This window comes from Molothrus aeneus, chromosome 3, assembly GCF_037042795.1.
Source record: "Molothrus aeneus isolate 106 chromosome 3, BPBGC_Maene_1.0, whole genome shotgun sequence".
Taxonomy (NCBI): domain Eukaryota; kingdom Metazoa; phylum Chordata; class Aves; order Passeriformes; family Icteridae; genus Molothrus; species Molothrus aeneus.
In genome coordinates this window covers 82,078,596-82,097,953 of record NC_089648.1, presented here as the reverse complement: position 1 = coordinate 82,097,953, position 19,358 = coordinate 82,078,596, and the positions used below count along the sequence as shown (strand labels likewise).

The following is a 19,358-nucleotide window of genomic DNA, read 5'->3' as shown; positions in this document are numbered from 1 at the left end:
ACTGTTGTACATCTGGCAGTACCTCTCAACCAGCAATCAATCTGCCCAAGTCCAGACCACAGAGACTTGAAGATCCAGGATCCAGCACTTGGGGAATTCTCAGCCTGTCAGTTTTCCTGCCGCCATGATTCATTTCAGAAAACAGGCCCTGGATTATAGAGATGTTTGCAAGTTCTTCTCATTTAATAACAGCAGAGCTTTAGGGGTAACCAGTCAGAAACAGAGAATACCCTTTTTTCATTAAAACTTCCCATACTACAGATTAGGGCAGAAGCAAATTCAATGTTATGAAGTACTGAAAATGAGTGGTGCCTGAATCTCCTCTTTCTCTTTTTGTCCCTGATTGTCTTGGTTCCATATGATTCCATTATTTTAGCTGAGCATCCTCAGCCTTTTCATCGCCATGATGATCACAGCACCCACCACTTTTGAAAATGGTGCCTGTTCATGCCAAAGACATCGAGCTGGGATAATTCACTGCCTAGAATTTGTGCAGTTGTCTCTTGTTCACCTTGTAAAGGCAACAATGGGCTAATTTTAAGTATATAAATAGAGGCCAGTCTATGGGAGCGACTTGTCATTTAATTTCAAACATTTAATATTTACACAATGAATTTTTTTTTGTTAGAAACAAGTAGTTGTGTTACAATATGTGATTACAGTCTTAAAGGCAAAACTTATGTAAAAACCATCCTGTAAATGAGATAGCTGCATTCACAAGGCTCTTGTCTGTAGAACATAAAGCTCTGCAAAAGCCCATATAAGTGCTTCTAACCACCTTTTATGTATGACCAACTTACTGCTGTTGAATAATAGCTGTGGCAGTGTTTGAAATAAAGAGCTCTGCTCTATAAACAGGTACACCACTGATACTTAAAAGTAATTTTAAATATTAATTCAATGGTGGGGAAAAATATATTCAAACTGTAAAAACACTCTCTCAAATGAAAAACTTGGGATGTGAACAGAAAACAACGAACCAAAAAAAGCAAACTAATGAGCTCAACAGGAGCAGCATGGAACCAGGTGCTTGGGAATATGCTGAGTCCTGAGAAGCTGTTATGCAGACCAGAGTAGGCAGCATACATGGTTACAAACATGGAGGGCAGGGAAGGAGAGTTATTCAATAATTACTCGCACAGTGTGAGCAGAAAACTGCTCAATTGTTCTGGAAAAGTGGTCCTATCAGAGAAAGTGAAATCTTTGGGGTTTGGTTTCCTTTTAGTGCTTGTGAATGATTTTGTAAGTGCAAGTACTTTCTATATCTCTTCTTGAAGTGTGTAATATATATATTCACTGTATATATAATTCACTGCCCTATTCCTGAGATTATAATATCAATTATGCCTTTTGGAGAAAATTATAAACATTCTCTCAGATGATGCAATTCCATTCTCCAAGAGGCCAAATCACTGGTGGCCGCTGAATATTTTCTCATTTCATTCCTCTGCACTCACTCTTCCCATGACAGGTGTCTGTTCATTAATTGTATACCTGCTGTTTTCTGTATTTTTCTCTGAGCATCCTTGAATGCTTGAGGTTTTTTTCATATCTGGTCTAGTGCCTCTGGAAATCAAATTTTGTGTTCTCTTAATCAATTTAATCAAAACTTCTTATTTACAACCAATATTTTGGAATACTTAAATCTCTCAAAGACAGATGGAGATAGGAGTTTTAGCCCTATTTGGAATAATCTGGTAGCTTACTATATTGACAATACAAACTGTCTGTTATTTCAAATTTTTACAGTGACATGACATTATCAGGTGTACTTAAATGATTAATTATTCATGCTTATTGCATTCTCTTTATTCCATTACATGAACAAATTGGATATTTGTTATATAAGCCATGTTGTTTGTTTTTTTTTAAAGGGAATAACAATTTATGATGTTAGATGATCAGAGCTGTGTTTATCTTTCTATTGACTGGAAAGTTAAAAAAAAAAAACATTTTGCAATGACATTGGGGAAGTTAATTTTAACTATTTTTGCATATTTTGTAGTATATTAGTTGAGTATTAGTCCTGTTTCAACAGAAACATGACCAACGACTTATGTTGATAGAGATAACAATCTATAAATCACTTATGATTTAAAGTAAGGAATTTAAGGTTCTCGGGATGTTCTCAGGTTATACTTAGCTGTAAAAAATGGAGATTACTTTATTCTTACTGAAAGTGTTAAGTGAAAAGAAGGGAAAGCTACATGAACTTTTATTTGAAAAAACTAGTTTTATGTGTCTTTGAAATTTGTATTAGGAGCATTCCTACATGTGTTTTTGTATCAATATTCCCAGGAATTGCTATCTTAAATACTGAAGTTTGTTCAGTGTGGGTGGCAGGCACTATCAGTAGTTGAGCCACACAGTACATCTGTGGGAATTTCCATCCCAAAATAATCAGTTTGAAATATGCAGCTGTTGATTCTCCGCCCCTCCATCATGCCATCTTGTTTGCAAAGTGAAAGGCAATTGCCACTTCTTGGTGAAAACTTGCAGGAACATGTGATGGAGGAGAAGTGTGGAGATTTTTAATGAAATCTCGTGTATGAGCATCATTGGCAGTGATGTCCAGAGCTGGTTCATATTCTGATCAGTAATCCTTAGTGTGGCATAAGTCTGACTCCTGGCTACTGTTGTTCATGGGAAAAGAGGTGAATATTTCAGATATTCCTTTTAATGTTTTTTTTAACCCAAAGAAGAAAAAGATATGTAGACACTTTATCGGAAATGTTTCAAACCACTTCCAGATATGCCTTTGAAAGTCAATGGGCATTGGCAGAATTCCTTAAGAACTCAGGGCTTTAGGATTAAATAGTCAGTGGTGACATTAAAACTCAGGTATTCCCCTCTAATTGCCATTTGTTCTTATTCATACCCTATAAATCTCTATTGAAAGGGAAAAATCATCTTTTCTTCAGTAACTGACATAAGTTTTGAACAATCAAGTATATTGCAGTCTATGGAACAGGGAAAAAAGTGATCTCCAGTAGGTAATTGGCACAAGATTTTCAGTTTTAAAACTTTATTCAATGTGATCTCGGAAGTTCTTTTTGAAAAAGAACATTTGAATTAGTATACTCTATTGCAGCCAGTAACTATACCTTATTAAATGTTTCCTGACAGTTCTCTACCTCTGTCCTAAAAATGCATTAGTTCAGCAGTTCATAATAGAGCCAAACCTAAATAGGTGTCAACATTCTATATAGATACATAAAGATTGAATGTTGTTCATCTTTGCCATGTGGTAGTTAAATTTTTGTTGAAGCTCTTTGGGGTTTTGAATATTGCAGGTTTCTTTACTTTTTTGAGGAAGGTGGTACTGAAGGCTACAATGCAACAAAATGAGCCCATATATTTGATTGTCTTAGTATAGGGAATTACTTGCAAGTAATCCTGTAATGATCAAAATAAAACCAACAAAAATTTTTCATACTCATAGTGTTTCACATCTAAATGGTATTCATTATATATTTTACTACACATTTTATGTGTTTCAGTTGGCAAATTAAAAAAAGACATCTGAAATGCAGCATTTTTTTGTATGTGCAGCTTTGCTTTTGTTCCTTTTTTATGGGAAATGCAGCCTCTCAACATGTGCATGATTATAGATTTGCATAGTGTAAAATTACTGTAATTTTATCTGTTCAGGAAGTCAGAAAGGGATTTAATAAGTAGTAAAAACTAAACTAGGAAGTAATATAAAGGCAGAGTGTATATATTTTGCACTTTTAAATAACCTTTTATAACAAGAATCTATTATCGTACAGTATACTGTAATTCACTTTGTAGTGATACTCTTGCTATTGTCACAGTATTGTCTTTAAATCTGGATGTGAATGGTTTGTATATGTACACACTTCAAAAGTGATTTCTACAATGGAATATGTGCTCCCTGTCACTGTTATTAGCATCCAACTGGAGAAATATTCACCAATTATTTTTTTTATAAATTATGAATGTACAGTGTAAATTAGCAAATCAAATATTGTAGCAATGAGAGATGCACTTTAAAAATGTAAAAGTGTCTATCTCCAAGAGTGTTATTTTGTATAGATGTTTTTGAATAAATAATTTATTGCTCATTAGTGGGGGGTTTTGTCATTTATGAAATAAATATAATGTATTTGAAAGCAGCTATTTGAGATTTATATTTTATCATCAATGATTTTAGTGAATTTCTTACTTTTTAAAATTAAGCTTTTGGAATGAGAAAAGTGAATGACTTAGTCACATTTTCCTTTTCATTCACTAAATCATTGTTGGCTTGATCTAGTTGCTGTGAGGAAGCCAAGGTGTGAGCCATGATCAGCCCCCAGTCCTTTTAGCAATCAGCCAGCAAAAGGACATTGCCACAGCATCTTCCTTCAGTCACCAAGATCAATTTGGCCATGGAAATCAAGGTTTGGAGAGAGGGGAACACAGCAAGGAATAGGAAGCACTTCCATTTTCCATGGCTTAAATGCAGCCAGTTGATATTTACTGAAAGGCATAATGACCACAGTATACATTTGCTTCAGTGAGAGATTAGTGCTGAAAATCTGAACTGAAAAGTACTAAACAGCAAAATGTCTGCAGCCTTCAAAGCTGGGCATAATTCAGATTTGTAATCTAAGATTTCTTCTAGATTTGTTCCTTGTTTTGCTAACAGAGAAAAAATACGGCACATTAGGACCAAGTCACCTCTACCAAGCAGATGTTTGGAAAAAGAGACTTCAGAAAAGTTTTATAAACAGGGTTTTTTTTTTAATTTTTAATGTCTTCTAGTATATCTAGCTTGTAAGAAGAAAACACAGTAATATTCAGAAGGAAAAGGATAAATCTTGAATTTAAACCTAATAGAAAAACAGTGTGTGCTTTAATGGAGCTGGGCTTGCTGTCTTAGATAATGACCATAGCAGTGTCATCAAAAACAACCTATAAGTTGTCTTTAAGGTAACACTTTTCAGTCACCCCTCCTTTTAGTCTTTGAAACCAGAGGTATCCTAGTCTCACAAGATTGAATCAGAAGTAGGACTTAGACAACTAATATGAAAGCACAAAATGAAAAAGCAGTCACAGAAAAAGTCTTTTGTCCATAGAGAGTATAAAACTTTGGACCTCCTTAATACCCCAAATTTCCCACATACTCTCATGTGAACTCCATGTCGGCAGAGGCCAGCTGGGAGGAAGGCTGATTGGTCTGCAGAAAGGCTCGATGCTACAGTGCAATTTTAGAGTGCAGTCAGACTCTCCAGAAGATGACATTGCAGCTGTAATTTCCATTAAAATATGTACTGGCAGGTGGGGAAAGGCCGAGTAACACCAACATTTAACTGCCCATTGGTTACAGCACTGGGCCCAAGGGGAAAATATTCTTTTAGAAAGTGAGCTCCTAGAGCAGACAAATTTATAGATGCATGCCTGAACCTCTTGTCTGTGCAGAGCTACCCCTGAGAAGAGGCAGCAGAGGAGAGTGTGTATTTGCATTGTGGGTGGCAGTCTGGCATTTCAGGTCCAGCAGTCCCTGCAGAGGTCTAATTCAGTGTCCAGCCGGGAGGGACCAATGAGGCAGGAAGGACAGGGCAAGCAGCTGGGGGCTCTGTACTCCTTAAGCATCGACTTCCCTTTGCATGTGCCCAAGCCCTTGAGTGCAATATCATAGCTGCCTTTATTATCTCTGGAGGCTGCTGGGAATGGCAGCCCTTTCTGGGTTCCTGCTTGAGGTTGTGCCACTATGGAGGAAAGGAGGCAGATTTGCTGGAGAGGGAAAGTAAGCACAGCTGAAGGTGCAAGCTTTGGTAACCCAGCAGGCAGGGCAGTCATCTGGGGAGGTGTAGCCCTGAGCTCTAGTTCCAAAGAGAAATATGCAGAGATGTGAGGAAGGTCTCATTTATGTGCAGTTTAAAGTGCATTTTACTATGACATATTGGACTTTTTCGCTTCCCTCTGGTAGTAAATTGTGCTTCACAGGCAATAGATGTAATTGCATTGCACTAAATTGTACTAACTATTTCAGGTGGTTTGTTCTACTTCATGCTTGGAATGACAGAGCTGAATTACTTTCTACAGTATGCGCCTCAAAAGAGAAGAAAATTCGTGGTTATTGGGAAAATAAAGTGGGGCTTTTTCAACTGCAGAAAAAATGTTAAGACAGTGGCAAATTTTAAAGTATTAGCATTTATTCTTATGATTTTTAATATTAGCTGGGGTTAGTTGCAAACTTAGTGATTTTTGCAAAAGAAAGAAGCTGTTCTTCACAGTTCATTTTTCATTAAACTAGATTGTACTCAGTCTGAACTCCAGCCTATGAACTGGGCTAGCAGCATTGCACCTGACAGAGAAATGGGTGGGTTAATTTTTAAGTACTCAAAGAGAGGAGGTTGTTTTCCTTTTCTCTCTTCTGAGAGCTGGACTTTGTTGTTCATATGCAGCCTTGTTTAATGATTCAGGTGCAGCTTTTGTGCATTCAAAGGGGGAACTTTACTTGATGGTGTCAAAAGTAGAGCAAGAAGAGCTTAGGAGTACTTGTTCTGTATCTCTGCCATCTGGGAAACTCCCATTGCATGAAATACTTATTGCCTACCCAGCACAGAGGATTTTAAAGCATGTAAATCCCTCCTTGTTCTATACAAAATTGTGATGGAATTCAAGAGAATAGTTAAATGACAATTAAAAGATGCATGAAATACTTATTGCCTACCCAGCAAAGAGGATTTTAAAGCATGTAAATCCCTCCTTGTTCTATACAAAATTGTGATGGAATTCAAGAGAATAGTTAAATGACAATTAAAAGAGACCCACAACAGAAGAACTAGGGTAGGGACAAAAAATATTAAGAAAAATAGAGAGGGAGAAGGAGAGGGAGGCAGGGAGCGATGGAGGTAGAAAGGCTGTGCAAATGGAGGGTGGGAGCATGGGAAAGGGCTGGAAAGTGAAAATAGAATGTGAGATCTGAAAGAGGGGGATACATGATGATACTGAGGGATGTAAAGGTTGGAGAGATAAGTGTTGGGAGGGTGTTCTTGCCTGGAAAATTGGCCAATACCTGTACCTTTGGATGAGAATTAGAGGGGTGCTCTCTCTCAGACATTAATACTGAGCATTTGGAGGTGTGTTACTGGGGTGAGGGAGCAGGAAGTAGGATGGAAACTCTGAATAGAGCTGGGTCAAAAGGTGTTGTCAGGTAAGACATTTCCTGGTGATGCAGGTAAGTTGATACAAGTTTTTTACAAGCATAAAATTATTCAAAAGTAATAGAAAAAGATCAAAGCTGGAAAGAAGGATCTTAAAAGGGTATGGTATCATATTTTAATTTCTTGCCCAGAATATTTAAATCTTATCAATTTTCAGAGTTGTTTTGTTGTAATTTGTCCTCTTATCCAACTCAATTAGACATTAGGTGTATTCACTTTAAGGAAAGAATGAGGCAGTTATATCTGAAAGTTTTGACCGATGTGGGAAACACAGAAAGATGAGACTTCAGGAGATAAATGAGATCAAGTAGAGCTGGAAAGAAAAGAGGAGAAAGTTACTGAAGGTTTCAACAAAAACTAGTGAGGAAAAGCAAAGTAGAGCAGTCTGGTATGGATGCAGACAGCTAAGCTGCCTGAACCTATTGGCTTACACACATGGGTCAGGTTAACACTGACTCATAAAGCAGGTTTAAATGGCAGACCACAACTTCATTTTTGCAAAAGTATTGTATCTAAACATGCAAAGCCTCTTGAATAACAGTCCTTTGTCATTTCATTCTTACCTATTCAATTCTCTGAGCATTTTATTCTTGAGAATTACTGTAGTTGATCAATACAAAGTATTCTGAAATATAAAAAATTAGTATTAGACATAGGATGTTACTAATAACATTTTTCATTGAGGACCTTTCACATTTCTGTAAGAGAGCCCATGCAACTACGAGACCTTGTTCCCGTGCCCCTTCAGCCTTCCAGCATTTTCTTAAACAGCACCTGGCCTCCAGATCTCAGATTCAAAGTCTTCAGTACCCAAAATTGAGCCAACCGGTCAGTTCACTGCATAGGATTAGCCACAAAGTGTTGGAGTCTTTCGGGAAGAGATAAGTTCTCTGTTTTCTGCAACTTCTCCTTCTTGAATACCCACATTTAACCTATATATCCCAGGCATTCTCAGGGCTAAAGGAGCACATGTATACCTGTGTAAGGTTGTACATACCGGAATATCTACAGCTTCATGCACATCTCCTCCTTGTCTCTCAGAGAAACATTCCTGCATCTGCTGTCCTGCAGCCAAAATGAGGCATCTGTTAAACCATTACCCAGACCTGGCGCATGTACTATTTTTAAAAGAATGTTATGGCACAAGCAGTGGAGTGCAAAAGTCATCACAAACTATGGTCCCTGCGGGGCTTTAGCCATCTGCTTGCTAATTATGTATACCACAGCCTGGCTGTTGCACAGAAAACAAACATTGCTGCTGGCAGGTTTGTTCTGCCATATAATTACTGCAACTGGCACAGGCAGAATTCCAGGAAAGTTATGTCTTTTTCTGCCCATTACTGTTACCATTTTTGTGTGTTCCCCCTTTAAAAGATCCACCTGTTCTTTCTGCCACCTTGTGCCTTGTTCTAACCTGCTTGCATCTGCCTTTCCCAGCCTGTGCTAATCTCTCTCTTCAAGAGTCAGAGCACATCACATTACCTAAAACATGCTTGCTATGGGGCAGCAACTTTGTTCATATTAAGCTAGTGTTGATACAGCAGTGGTGTATTTAGCATCTTTGTGCATATTGAGCTAATGTTGATATGTCAGTGGTGTATTTAGCAACTTTTCTACAACCTTTCATAAAAGTCATCTATGTAATAAGGCAGATATGTTCCCTGCCTGGGGAAATGAAGCTGTTCTTTGTGTCAGATTAGATCTCAAGAGGTGATAGTTAATTCAGAGCAGCCAACTTCTTTGTGGTCAAGTCTCCATGAAATACCAGATTTGCACTCATCAGCACTTTTCTCCCCACTGCTTTTCCCTGTCTGGGAATAGCTCTCCCTTCTGCCCAAGTAGTTGTTAACAGGGGACAGTCTACTGCATTCATCTGTTACAGACAGGCTGGAGTCAGAACAACCTGTGGGAATGAGCACTGAGGCAATGTCACAGACTGCTAGGTCTGGTGTTGCACTAGTCATTCCCTTGCACAGCCACACAAATGTGATGACTTTTTATTAATGAAAATTCAGGTACTTGGGTGCTATCACATGCAGCAACTGAAAAAAAAAAGTGAGGATCTAAAACTGTCTGTGCCTCAGGGAGAAGAGAATATGGATATCATTCTTAGATTTATGTATATTGAAAAAAGCTACCTGTTGTCATAATATTATTTGGTTTTAAATGATATATGAAGATTATAAACATGTCTGTATGAGTTACACACTCAACTTCACACCTTACTTAATAATTTCTGTGGGGAGAGAAGTAATTTCTTATTCATGGTCCTTCAAGGGTATTACATTATATGTCATTTCCCAAAGCTTCTATTGGTCCTGTTGTCAGTGTGTTCTTATTTATGAATGGATACTCAAAACAAACTGATTGATCATGTCCTCCTGTTATAGTTCTGGGAAGTTCATTTTGCCCTTCAGAGTGGTCGTCAGGAGAGCCTGGTACTTTTCTATCACACAGTGAAGAGTCTGTCTTCCATAGTGCCCACATTCAATCACCTTGAAAAATTGATTAGAGAGCACCCTTTATAAACCAAGCTGTTTCTCTAGTGAAGACCTTTTCATCACTCCCATACAAGTAAATTAAACTAAACTATATTAGGAAATGGTTGGGACTTGGGTTATTGCTGGCCCTAAGGTAAATTTGTGAAAATTCTCTCTGATGTATTTTTGCCCCAGGCCAGTCATCAGTGTGCTGAAATGCCCCTGGGCATGGCTGAAGAATTAGCACAAGCCAGATGCTGTTTGCTACAGGCTGTGTAACTACATTCATCTGGATGTGGAGATCTCCCATAGTACGGATGGAATCTGTAGTGTTTCATGCACCTTTAATTCACTCAGCAGAGGCAGCTTTCCATTTCAGGGACTCCAGTGTTCATATACAAGCTCCACCATATGGCATTGGTACCTTGCACCAGAGAAAGGCATCCATGTCTTCCATGCATGCCTTGTGAATAAGTTCTTTAATTTGTGATGGCCTTGTTGAAATCTAGAAAAAGGAGCTGGGAATCAAAATCCTCCAAATTTTCACAGTATAATCATGGTATGGACTTAGAGCCCTTAATATTGTAACATAGTAACATAGATGTGTGTTTTGTGGCCATTAAGCAGTCCAATGTAATAAGATAGAACTCTTTTTGGGAGCACACGTTGCCAGGATACTACAGCTACAAAAGCCACTTCCGATGAAATGATATTTCACTCAAGTGTTTATTCCTCATTAACACAAATTTTATCATTTCTCAAGTGAACTGTGATCCTCTCAGGAGGCAAAAAATTCTGCTGCTAAATACCATTGATCTGAATTGTGCATAGATTTGTTCTTTTCTGTTGTTGAAGAAAGGGCTACCTTGTGCATCAGGGATCAGCTGTATGCCTGAAGAAACGAGGGGTACATTGTTAGAGAAAACTGACATAGATGGTTCTCTAAATGTGGTGCCTACAATTATATGCAAAAGCATCCTGCTGGTTTAGAGCAATGAGCTGATCTGCCAGACAAGATTACCCACCCCAGATTATCCATAATTAAATGCCACCTACCATTACATACCCTGCAATAAGCTGCTGTGCAGAAAAGAAGCCAGACTGGTGGTCATGGATGGGGGATGCTCAGGCAGACCTTGCTGCTACCTGCAGAAGAGCAGGGCTGGGAAGCTGGGCAGGAGCACAGGAAGGGCAGCAGGTAAGTGCTGCATACCAGTCTGCAGGAGGAGTAATGAGAAGATGGGGGTGGTTGCGGGGGTGGGGGATGTCGTGGTTTAGGGCAAATTTGGAGGAGAATTTCCAAATTAGGGCCCCTCCAGTAAGCAAACCCACACAGCCCCTCCCCCCAACCGGTTCGGGAAGGATTCCTCGGAGAGGAGTGGAAAGAACCTGTTTATTTAACAAGCACAGCACCCCCCAGCACACAAAATGAACAATACCGGATGACACCGCTCTGAAAAACGATAACAAATTCAGAAAGTCTCTCTTGGGGGGTGGTCACTCTGTTCTCAGTCCCTCCGGCGCTGGGGCAGCTGCTGCAGGCCACAAGGTGCAAGCTCTTGGTATTTCCCAGGTCCCAGTCCGGAGCAGGTTCGAAATGGTCAGAAAAAGGAAAGGAGAAGCAGTCCAGGAAGAAATTGGACAGTTTAGCTAAACTAGCTAATGAGCAAAAGCAAGCAGAAGCGAAGGAAGCAAGAGCGAGAGAGCAAAGCAAAAGCAAAAGCAGCAAAAGCAAAAGCTGCAGTCTCTGTGTCCCGCCAGGCTGATAAGAAAACCAAAACAAAACTTTCCCTCTTCAGAGCCGCTCTTAAAGGTACAGAACATCAGAACATAATATCCAACATTAACAGAACACCTGAATGGGGATACAAGCATCATAACGTCACCCTAGGACAGGGGGGAAGGGGAAAAAAATGCTGTAAAGGGAAAAAAATTTCTGTAAATTCTTGGGTTTGTTTTCCTTCTCACAAAGAGCTGGTGTGACAGGAGACTGGGACCCAAGGGTATTGTATGCAGGAGCCCTGAACTAAGGCAGGCCTAGGGGGTCAGGACCCTGTGGAGAAGGCTTTCTTTCTTCTCTTACTTCTTCAGAGTGCACCCTTGTCTTGTAACCACTTCCAATTTTTAATTGGTTGGGGGTTTTTTTTGCAATTTGGGAGCTATTTCTTATTTCATTGCCAGAGTTGTTTAATTCCAGTACAGCTCATCTTCTTATACCTTTTTCTGCAGAAATGAAAACTTGCTCCCTACAGATGTTTTTTTTTAAAGTGTAAATGATCAATCACTTATAATACCAAACTTTAGCATTTTCACACCCAACCAAGAACCTTCACTTCTTTAAGACTCACATTGTAAAAGCTTACCCACAGTCTGCAGATCTCAAAAGTGGGTATAATGAACTTGTAGCAGAGTTACCAATTCCAAATATTGACAGTAAGGGGGTTTTTTTGTTTGTTTTCTTTTTTTCATTTGTTTGGTTGGGGTTTTTTTCTGTTGTTATTATTTTCCTTTTGTATCTCAGGGACGCACATTATTTTGTCTTGCCGGAGTACTCACCTGAAAAGTCTGTTTAGAATCAGTGATAAATGATTCTTTTATATCTTTTTCTTTCTCCTGAGTCTCAACTTCTCCAGATTCTCTTCTCACATGTTTATTGTCTATAAAATTTATTTCCAAAGACACCATTTTATATTTGACTGTATTAAAAAAGGGTTTTTTAATTTGTCAGTCTACAATGTTATCTGTTATTAATTTTGCCTCAGTTTAGGTATGAAGACTTCAGTAAAAAATGTATTCTTTGGTTATGTCTATCTCTGTGTGTGCCTATCTCTGCGTGTGTGTGTGAGTATGTGTATATATTTTTTTATGTATGTTTACATACAAATACATACACATACTCTTCCCTGTTCCTTCACTTATTTAGTAACCTCAGAGTATTTTTCACACAGCATTGATTCTTATTAATGCTCATTTAAATGTGATAGGTTTCATGCATGCTATTAGCAACTATTTAATGCTGCATGATTATTAATTCTTATATGCCTTTTGCATCTGGAGAAATAAGAAACCTGTAGCATCTCCTGTTTGCTCAGTCTGAGAGTTTTCTAAAACATACTTTAGCTACAGAATGCTTTGTACCCATCAGGGCATTAAAAACAACAGCTCAAGATTTTTGGAAGCTTGACATGACGTCAAATAGCCAAGATGTTTTTATTACTCAGCCATAAGGCTCACTTGAACACTAAATATTCCAGAGAGTAGTGCTTTGTGGCCTCTTAATATCAGCACTCATGAAGAATGTTTCATTTAACTTCTTCAGATCATTTACTTTTCTGATTTGTGACAGACTAATGGAAATTTGGAGATTAATTTGGAAGCATACTCATTTGCCTGAGTGAATATGAATTTGGATGAAACAGTTCAAGAGTAACTCATCAGATTTAAAATGCTGTTTTCAATTAACAAAATGTGTTTATAATGTAGGATGTGTCTAGTGAACAGTCCATTTAATGAGCTGGTGGTCATCTTGAGATCATCAAACATCACTGGCTGTTTGTTTCCCTTTACTACCCTTTTTTCCCTTTTTTAATAACTCCAACTCTAAAATTATTTTTTTACTATGTTAATATCTATCATTGCCTTTATCTTTGAATTGATAAAAACAAATAATTAAAAATTAAATAATAAAGTTGGAAAGTCAATGCCATACCTGGGAAACTGCACCTACCAGGCAGGTCACTAAAGCAGAACAGCAGAAAGCATTTAAGTGTGAGGAGGAATTCAAGCACTGCTCTCCAAGTTATTGCAACATTTGTGTCTACAGAGGGGCTTCCACATCACAACCATCTGCAATGCCTCATTTTGGGCATGGTATACATCCCAAAAAAGCCCAGGCTTTTTGGTTTCAGACAGTGGAGAGAGTAGCACTCCTCAGAATGGACTGTACTGATATTGTCCTACTGCGATATCTGACCCAGCTCGTTAGAACAGTTGAGAACACACAACTACCATAAAATGCTCTTCATGATATGGCATTCACACTGATCTGCAGGGCAGATTCTCTCTCCATTATGATTCCCTGTTCCTCTTCCCTCATAGATGTCACCACCTTTTCTTGAGCATTTTGACTACACCACCTTTTTTTTTTCTTTCAAATAATGGATACAAAATGCAAACATTGTCACTGTCAGGATTTTCCCAATAAGTTGCTCCTGGGAGGCAGGAGGTCAAAGACATTTTCCAGATCCTAGTGCTATCAAAAGAACTTCTGAAGTGAGATAGCCATTTGTCATGATTCCTACCATGGAAATATTTCACTACAAAAGCAGGACAGAAACATCTGCCATCCTTTGAGTATGGTAATGAATCACTGTCACTATTTGCACTTCCCAGTTTTCTCTCTGGAATTTTAAACTCTTTTGTGGATTTGTTGCTAACCATGCTGAGAGCCTCATTCACAGCAGGCTGAATATTAAAATTCATCTGTCATAATTTTATTATGTGGCCATTGTTTTTGTTTTGCTAAATCCATTTCTGTTTTCTCCTGAATTACAAAAGATCATGTCTTGTTAGTATTTGATCAGCTTTATGACTGCATGACATATGGTGCATCTACTGACCATCCTTAAACATCCATCCAAGACATAGACTTCATAATACAAAATTGCAGCGGTCTCTGCAAGAAGGCCATGCATTGGAAGAAGGCATAAAGTTCACCATTAAGCTTGCAATTAAAATGATCTGTCTGAAAGAGTCTGAGTTTGGTCTGAAACAAGTGCTCTGTGAAGATGAAAGATTAATTTTCTGTCTCATTTTAGAAGGAAATGTTTTTGTGATTCAAGCCACTGAATTTCAGACCTTCTATAGACCTTAAAAATTGTTCATCTGTTCCACATCCTTTCACATAAATCATAATTTGCTCATTAGTTAAGGCAGAGTTTTCAAACAGTGATATACAGGATTCGCATGAATTCAGATACAAGAAATTGAGTGGGCTCTTCTCTGCAGTTAAATTTAACTTACATAGTTTTGTTCTGCAAGTTGGGTTACTCTAAAACAGAGCATCTCAGAGATTCTTCCTGTAATTAAGAGTTTTTAATGCTTGCTTGCATGAGATAAAACATCACTTGGGGTTTGAATCAACATTTTAACAAGACAATCTCATGTTCTGTAGATGTTACATGCCACCTGCTTCTGAGAAAAATTATTTACCTGAGAACATGAGTTCAGCATCATACACTAAAATTAGTATGTAATGACTAAATCTAACTCTGATCCAGCATGTCCAGATCCCTTTGTAGAGCCTTTCTACTCTCCAGCATATCAACACTCCCACCCAAATTGGTTTGATCAGCAAACTGGCTGAGGGTGCCTTCAATGTCCTTGTCCTAATAATTGATAAAGGACTGGCCTCAGTATTGAGCCCTGGGGAACCCCACTAGTGACTGGCCATCAACTGGATGTGACTGGATGTGGCAGCATCCCCCACCACCCTCTGAGCCTAGCCAGCCAGCTAGTCCTAAGAGCCATTTAGAATTATATTTTTTATTTGACAAGAACAACAAGAACAAAAAACCAAAAACCAAACAAAGAAAAAACCCAAACAAAAGAAAACAAACAAACAAAAAAAAAAAGAAAGAAAAACACAAAGCACAAAAACCCCTCACAAACAATAGTGAATGCTAGGAGAAGCCTTAAAAAAAAGGATAAGAAAAATTCCAGCCATACTTAATTTGTGATTCAGGAGTCCCTATTGTAAATCTTGTACCTCATAGGCCTTTATATATTTTTATTCCATAAAAGTTTGAAAACATTTAAATGAAACTTATATGAATTTTTTTCCCAGACACAAGCTGTTTCATGGTATAGCTTTGTGTTGTGTAAATAACAGTACTTTTTTTGTTTGTTTTCAACCTGTGTGAGCCTTGGTTCTCTGCTGGAATAGGCAGTGAATGATTGTTCCCATTCACCTTCTTCATCCCATTTCTGGCTTCAGACACCTCTACAAGGTCTTCTCTATCTAAAGAGAGTAATAGCAAAAACAAACCTTTCTAATAAAATCAAATTGATTCCAGGAAAAAACTTAAGTACTTAAAGTAAGTAGAAGTAATGGCATCATTGAAACCCAGCTAAATTGATCTTCCTACTGAACTACTTTTCTTTCACCCTTTTCTTGCCTTTTTTGACTTGTGATATTTTGCTCAGCATATGAAAATGAGGCTTATTGCTGTTGCTTCTATGTTGTTCAGCTGGAACTTAAAGCTGGCAAAATTCCTTCTCTTGAAGTATTGTGCAGTTATGCACACTTTTTGCCTCTTCTCTTGCAAGAGTGTTCTTCGAACTTTAAAAGCCAGAAGAGATTAGAAACTAATTTTTCTATTATAGATTAGACATCCATATTAACAGTGTCCTTCACGCTTTGCTTGACCCCAGGATTGCCACTAAGTTCTACAAAATGGTGTAATCTGCTATCAAAAATAGCTCCTGCAGCAGCACAGATTTGTGTTGGAAGTCTCTCATTCTAATCCAATGCTTGTAAGAACTGATGATGCCTCAGAGAGCCTGGCAGGGCTGCAGGCTGCTACAGTGCAAATGTAAGTTGTTTTGAGATTATAGAATTGTGTCTGTTTCCTGTATCAAATATCATCTGCAATTGCATAATATTTTGAGTATGAGTTAATTTTTCTAAATACCATAGTAGCTTTGCAGAAATTCATATTTGTGAGTAATCTGAAATTCTATTGCTTTGGGATATTTCATTGAACAGAATTTATCTTTTTATTATCAACTCAGAGATTTATAGGTCTTTAACTTTTAAGAACATAGATACAGCATTGTTCTTCATGTGCAGATTTAAATCTTGAGAATATAGCAAATTGAACAAGTCAATTTAAAATTTAATAATATTAATAAGGTTAAGGTTCACTTCTGCTATTCTCAAGGACTTTGTTTAGCATAAAAACTGTTTCATACTGGTCTTGTACTCCATGTTGAGACCATCATTGATCTGTGCAGTTTCACTGCTGGGCATGAAGGCTGAAACCCTTTCTGCAGGAAGAATGGCTTAAGACAGACAGATAACAGAAAATCTGGAACAAAGAGGGTACATTCAGCAGGATATTCCTTGAAATTTTCTGCACTTACAATGGCAATATGTGAATCTCAGAATAAAAAAATTAAGGCTGTTCTTGAACAACTAATTTTTACCCTCTTAATTCTCTTTAATCAGATTTAAATAACAAGATTCTGAATGAGGTCCAGTAAGAATAGGAATTCAGCTGTGCCTGTCTGTGTGAGTCCAGTGTAATTAAGACTTTGCACAGGTTTTAGCTAAAACTGTGTTTGTGGCTCAGCGGGCAGTTAAATATTCATACTCAGAAAAACACAAAATAAATGTTGCTATTCCATTTTTTCATCATAGACCAATTTACTGTCTGTAAACATTTAAGGCCCACTGTTGACAAATACTTCAACTGCAACCAATGAGCAAATATTGGGAACCTCATTCAAACAAATCTTGATGTAGGTATGCTCTTTTTGAACTAAATGGGGAAGCTTTGATTTTTGACTCTGAAACAGCAAAGAAAATCAAACCTTTTTTTCACTTTAAGGAGGTCTCTCATCTTTCAGAAATTAAACCTGTAGTGCTTGTGAAGTATATGAAAGGATATAGTGCAAGCTTTTTATTCTATTAGGTGTTTAGGATGGATCTGCTTTTCTCAATACTTAACTCTGCTTCAGAAGAAGTCAATCTCCTTTATAATTTCTTATGTAAGGAAACATAATAAAACATTTACAATTTGGAACAGGATAAAGAGGTATTGCAAGTTTGACTCTTTGCCTGCAATCTTAAATCCTCCAGCCAGGGAGCATAAGCCTACTTTCCCAACAGAGGTCTGTTCCCCTTGGCTCTGTGCTTTCTTCTCAAACATGTCCACTCATCTTTGCAGTGAACAGGTTATGGATAATATTCCCAAACTGCTGTAATAACATCCTGGAGTTTGTCCTCCAGTCAGTTTACATGGTCCTAGGTTTCCTTTCACCACCATGTACCACAGCCTCCAGCTCCAGGATGCTCCCTGCTACCCACCCCCTACTCACCTTGTCCCCTCTGGAGTGATCAAACTCTGATCTTGGGCTCCACCTTGTGATCTCCTGGCGTGGCCAGCAAAGAGTGGATGAGGGAATCCTCAGTACTGATTCCAGATCTGATCTTGACCTCTCTGCCTCTATAGAACAATGGAAAAAAGCCAAATAGATTCTTTAGGTCAAACTACTGAGTTTAAAAGAAGCAATGGTGCTGAAAAGTAACTTTAAAAGTAACTAAATCAAAATAGCTAGAGAAAAAGTGCTGGAAGGAAGTTGGTGGGCAACCTGGGAGTTAGCACCTGAATTCCAAATGGTTGTTTTGGTAAAGCACAAACTTTAGCACACATAAAATTGGACACAAAGTTTCTTTTTTGTCAAACAAATTTAAAAAAAGAAAAGAAAAAATAATGAAAAATATTTTGGTTTACTGCATAACATGGCAATTATTTATATATGTGTGTGTATGTGTATATATATATATATACACACACACATATGTATTTAATATGAACTTATTTTCCTTCTCATTTTCAGGAAAATAATTCTGATGTAAGAATTGACAACACCATTTTTTGGTCCCCAGCAGGCAAAAATAAACAACTCAAGTATTAACGTCAGTTTCTGCTTTGTGGGAACATAACTGTGGCCAAAAAGATTTTGAAATTGCACTGCTAAAGCTTGAGTGAGTACCAGTGCATAAAGCTGATAGCATAAACTGGGCCCCTGGAAAGTACTTGGCTTTCATAATTCAGAACAGTTACTGCCATCGATAAAGTACAGAACTGTGGAAGATAATCTCCTCAGCAGACAGAAGGTCAGACAATAAAACTTTTGCTTGACATTTTCCAGAAGAGATTCATCATATTAACTCATGAAATATAAAAGGAAAGGGTGTTTTCACATTGAATTTCTATGGGCAATATAGTTTCTCTGAATTTTCAGACTTGATCTCTTTTTTTAATTTTGATAGGATATGGAGCTAAAAATATTTCAAATCTTTCAATTTCCTATCAATATAGGGCATGTGAAAAATGATATCTCTTGGAGAGTTTTCACTGCTCTAAGAACTGCCAGAGTACCAGTACTGAAATGGAGAATTCAGCTCTCCTCAGCAGAGTGAGCACATTCACTGCGCTGCTTTGATACCACAGTAATCTATGGATAGGAGCAGAGATTAGGGTCTGACTAATTGGTGTTAGTTTGGCCACTTCATTGTCTTATGTGCAATCACTAACTTACAATCAAATCAGTCTAGTGCACAGAGAAGTTCAAAATGAATGGAGGTAAAATGCTGATGAATTTCCAATGTATAGGCTAAGTACTGCTGATATTGTGAGAATGTATTATGTTATAAAATAAAGTTATGTGTATCATTGTGCTAGAAGCGTCTCAAAATGTAAAAGAATGTAAAATAAAATGTAAAAGAAAAGTGATAAGTAAGGAAGGGAAAAAGAGAAAGTGAATTACTTTGAACTTCAAAAAATTAGTCAGAACATGGTTGGAAATCTAATTTTAAAGTAAAATTTGCTATATACAGAAAATTATTTATAGTCTGGCTTGTAATTAGAAGATGAAGGTATATGTATTTTCAACCGTTATCTCTTCTTTCTTGTAG

General features: G+C 37.7%; 1 long non-coding RNA gene across 1 annotated transcript; it reads right to left on the bottom strand.

Moving 5' to 3' along the window:
• Positions 1 to 11,399, bottom strand: LOC136554903 (uncharacterized). Its single transcript, XR_010783393.1, has 5 exons — positions 11,095 to 11,399; positions 10,712 to 10,872; positions 8,173 to 8,240; positions 7,739 to 7,800; positions 1 to 148 (listed from the first exon to the last, which is right to left on the bottom strand). It is a non-coding gene; the product is annotated as an uncharacterized lncRNA (long non-coding RNA).
• Positions 11,400 to 19,358: the final 7,959 nt, after the last annotated feature.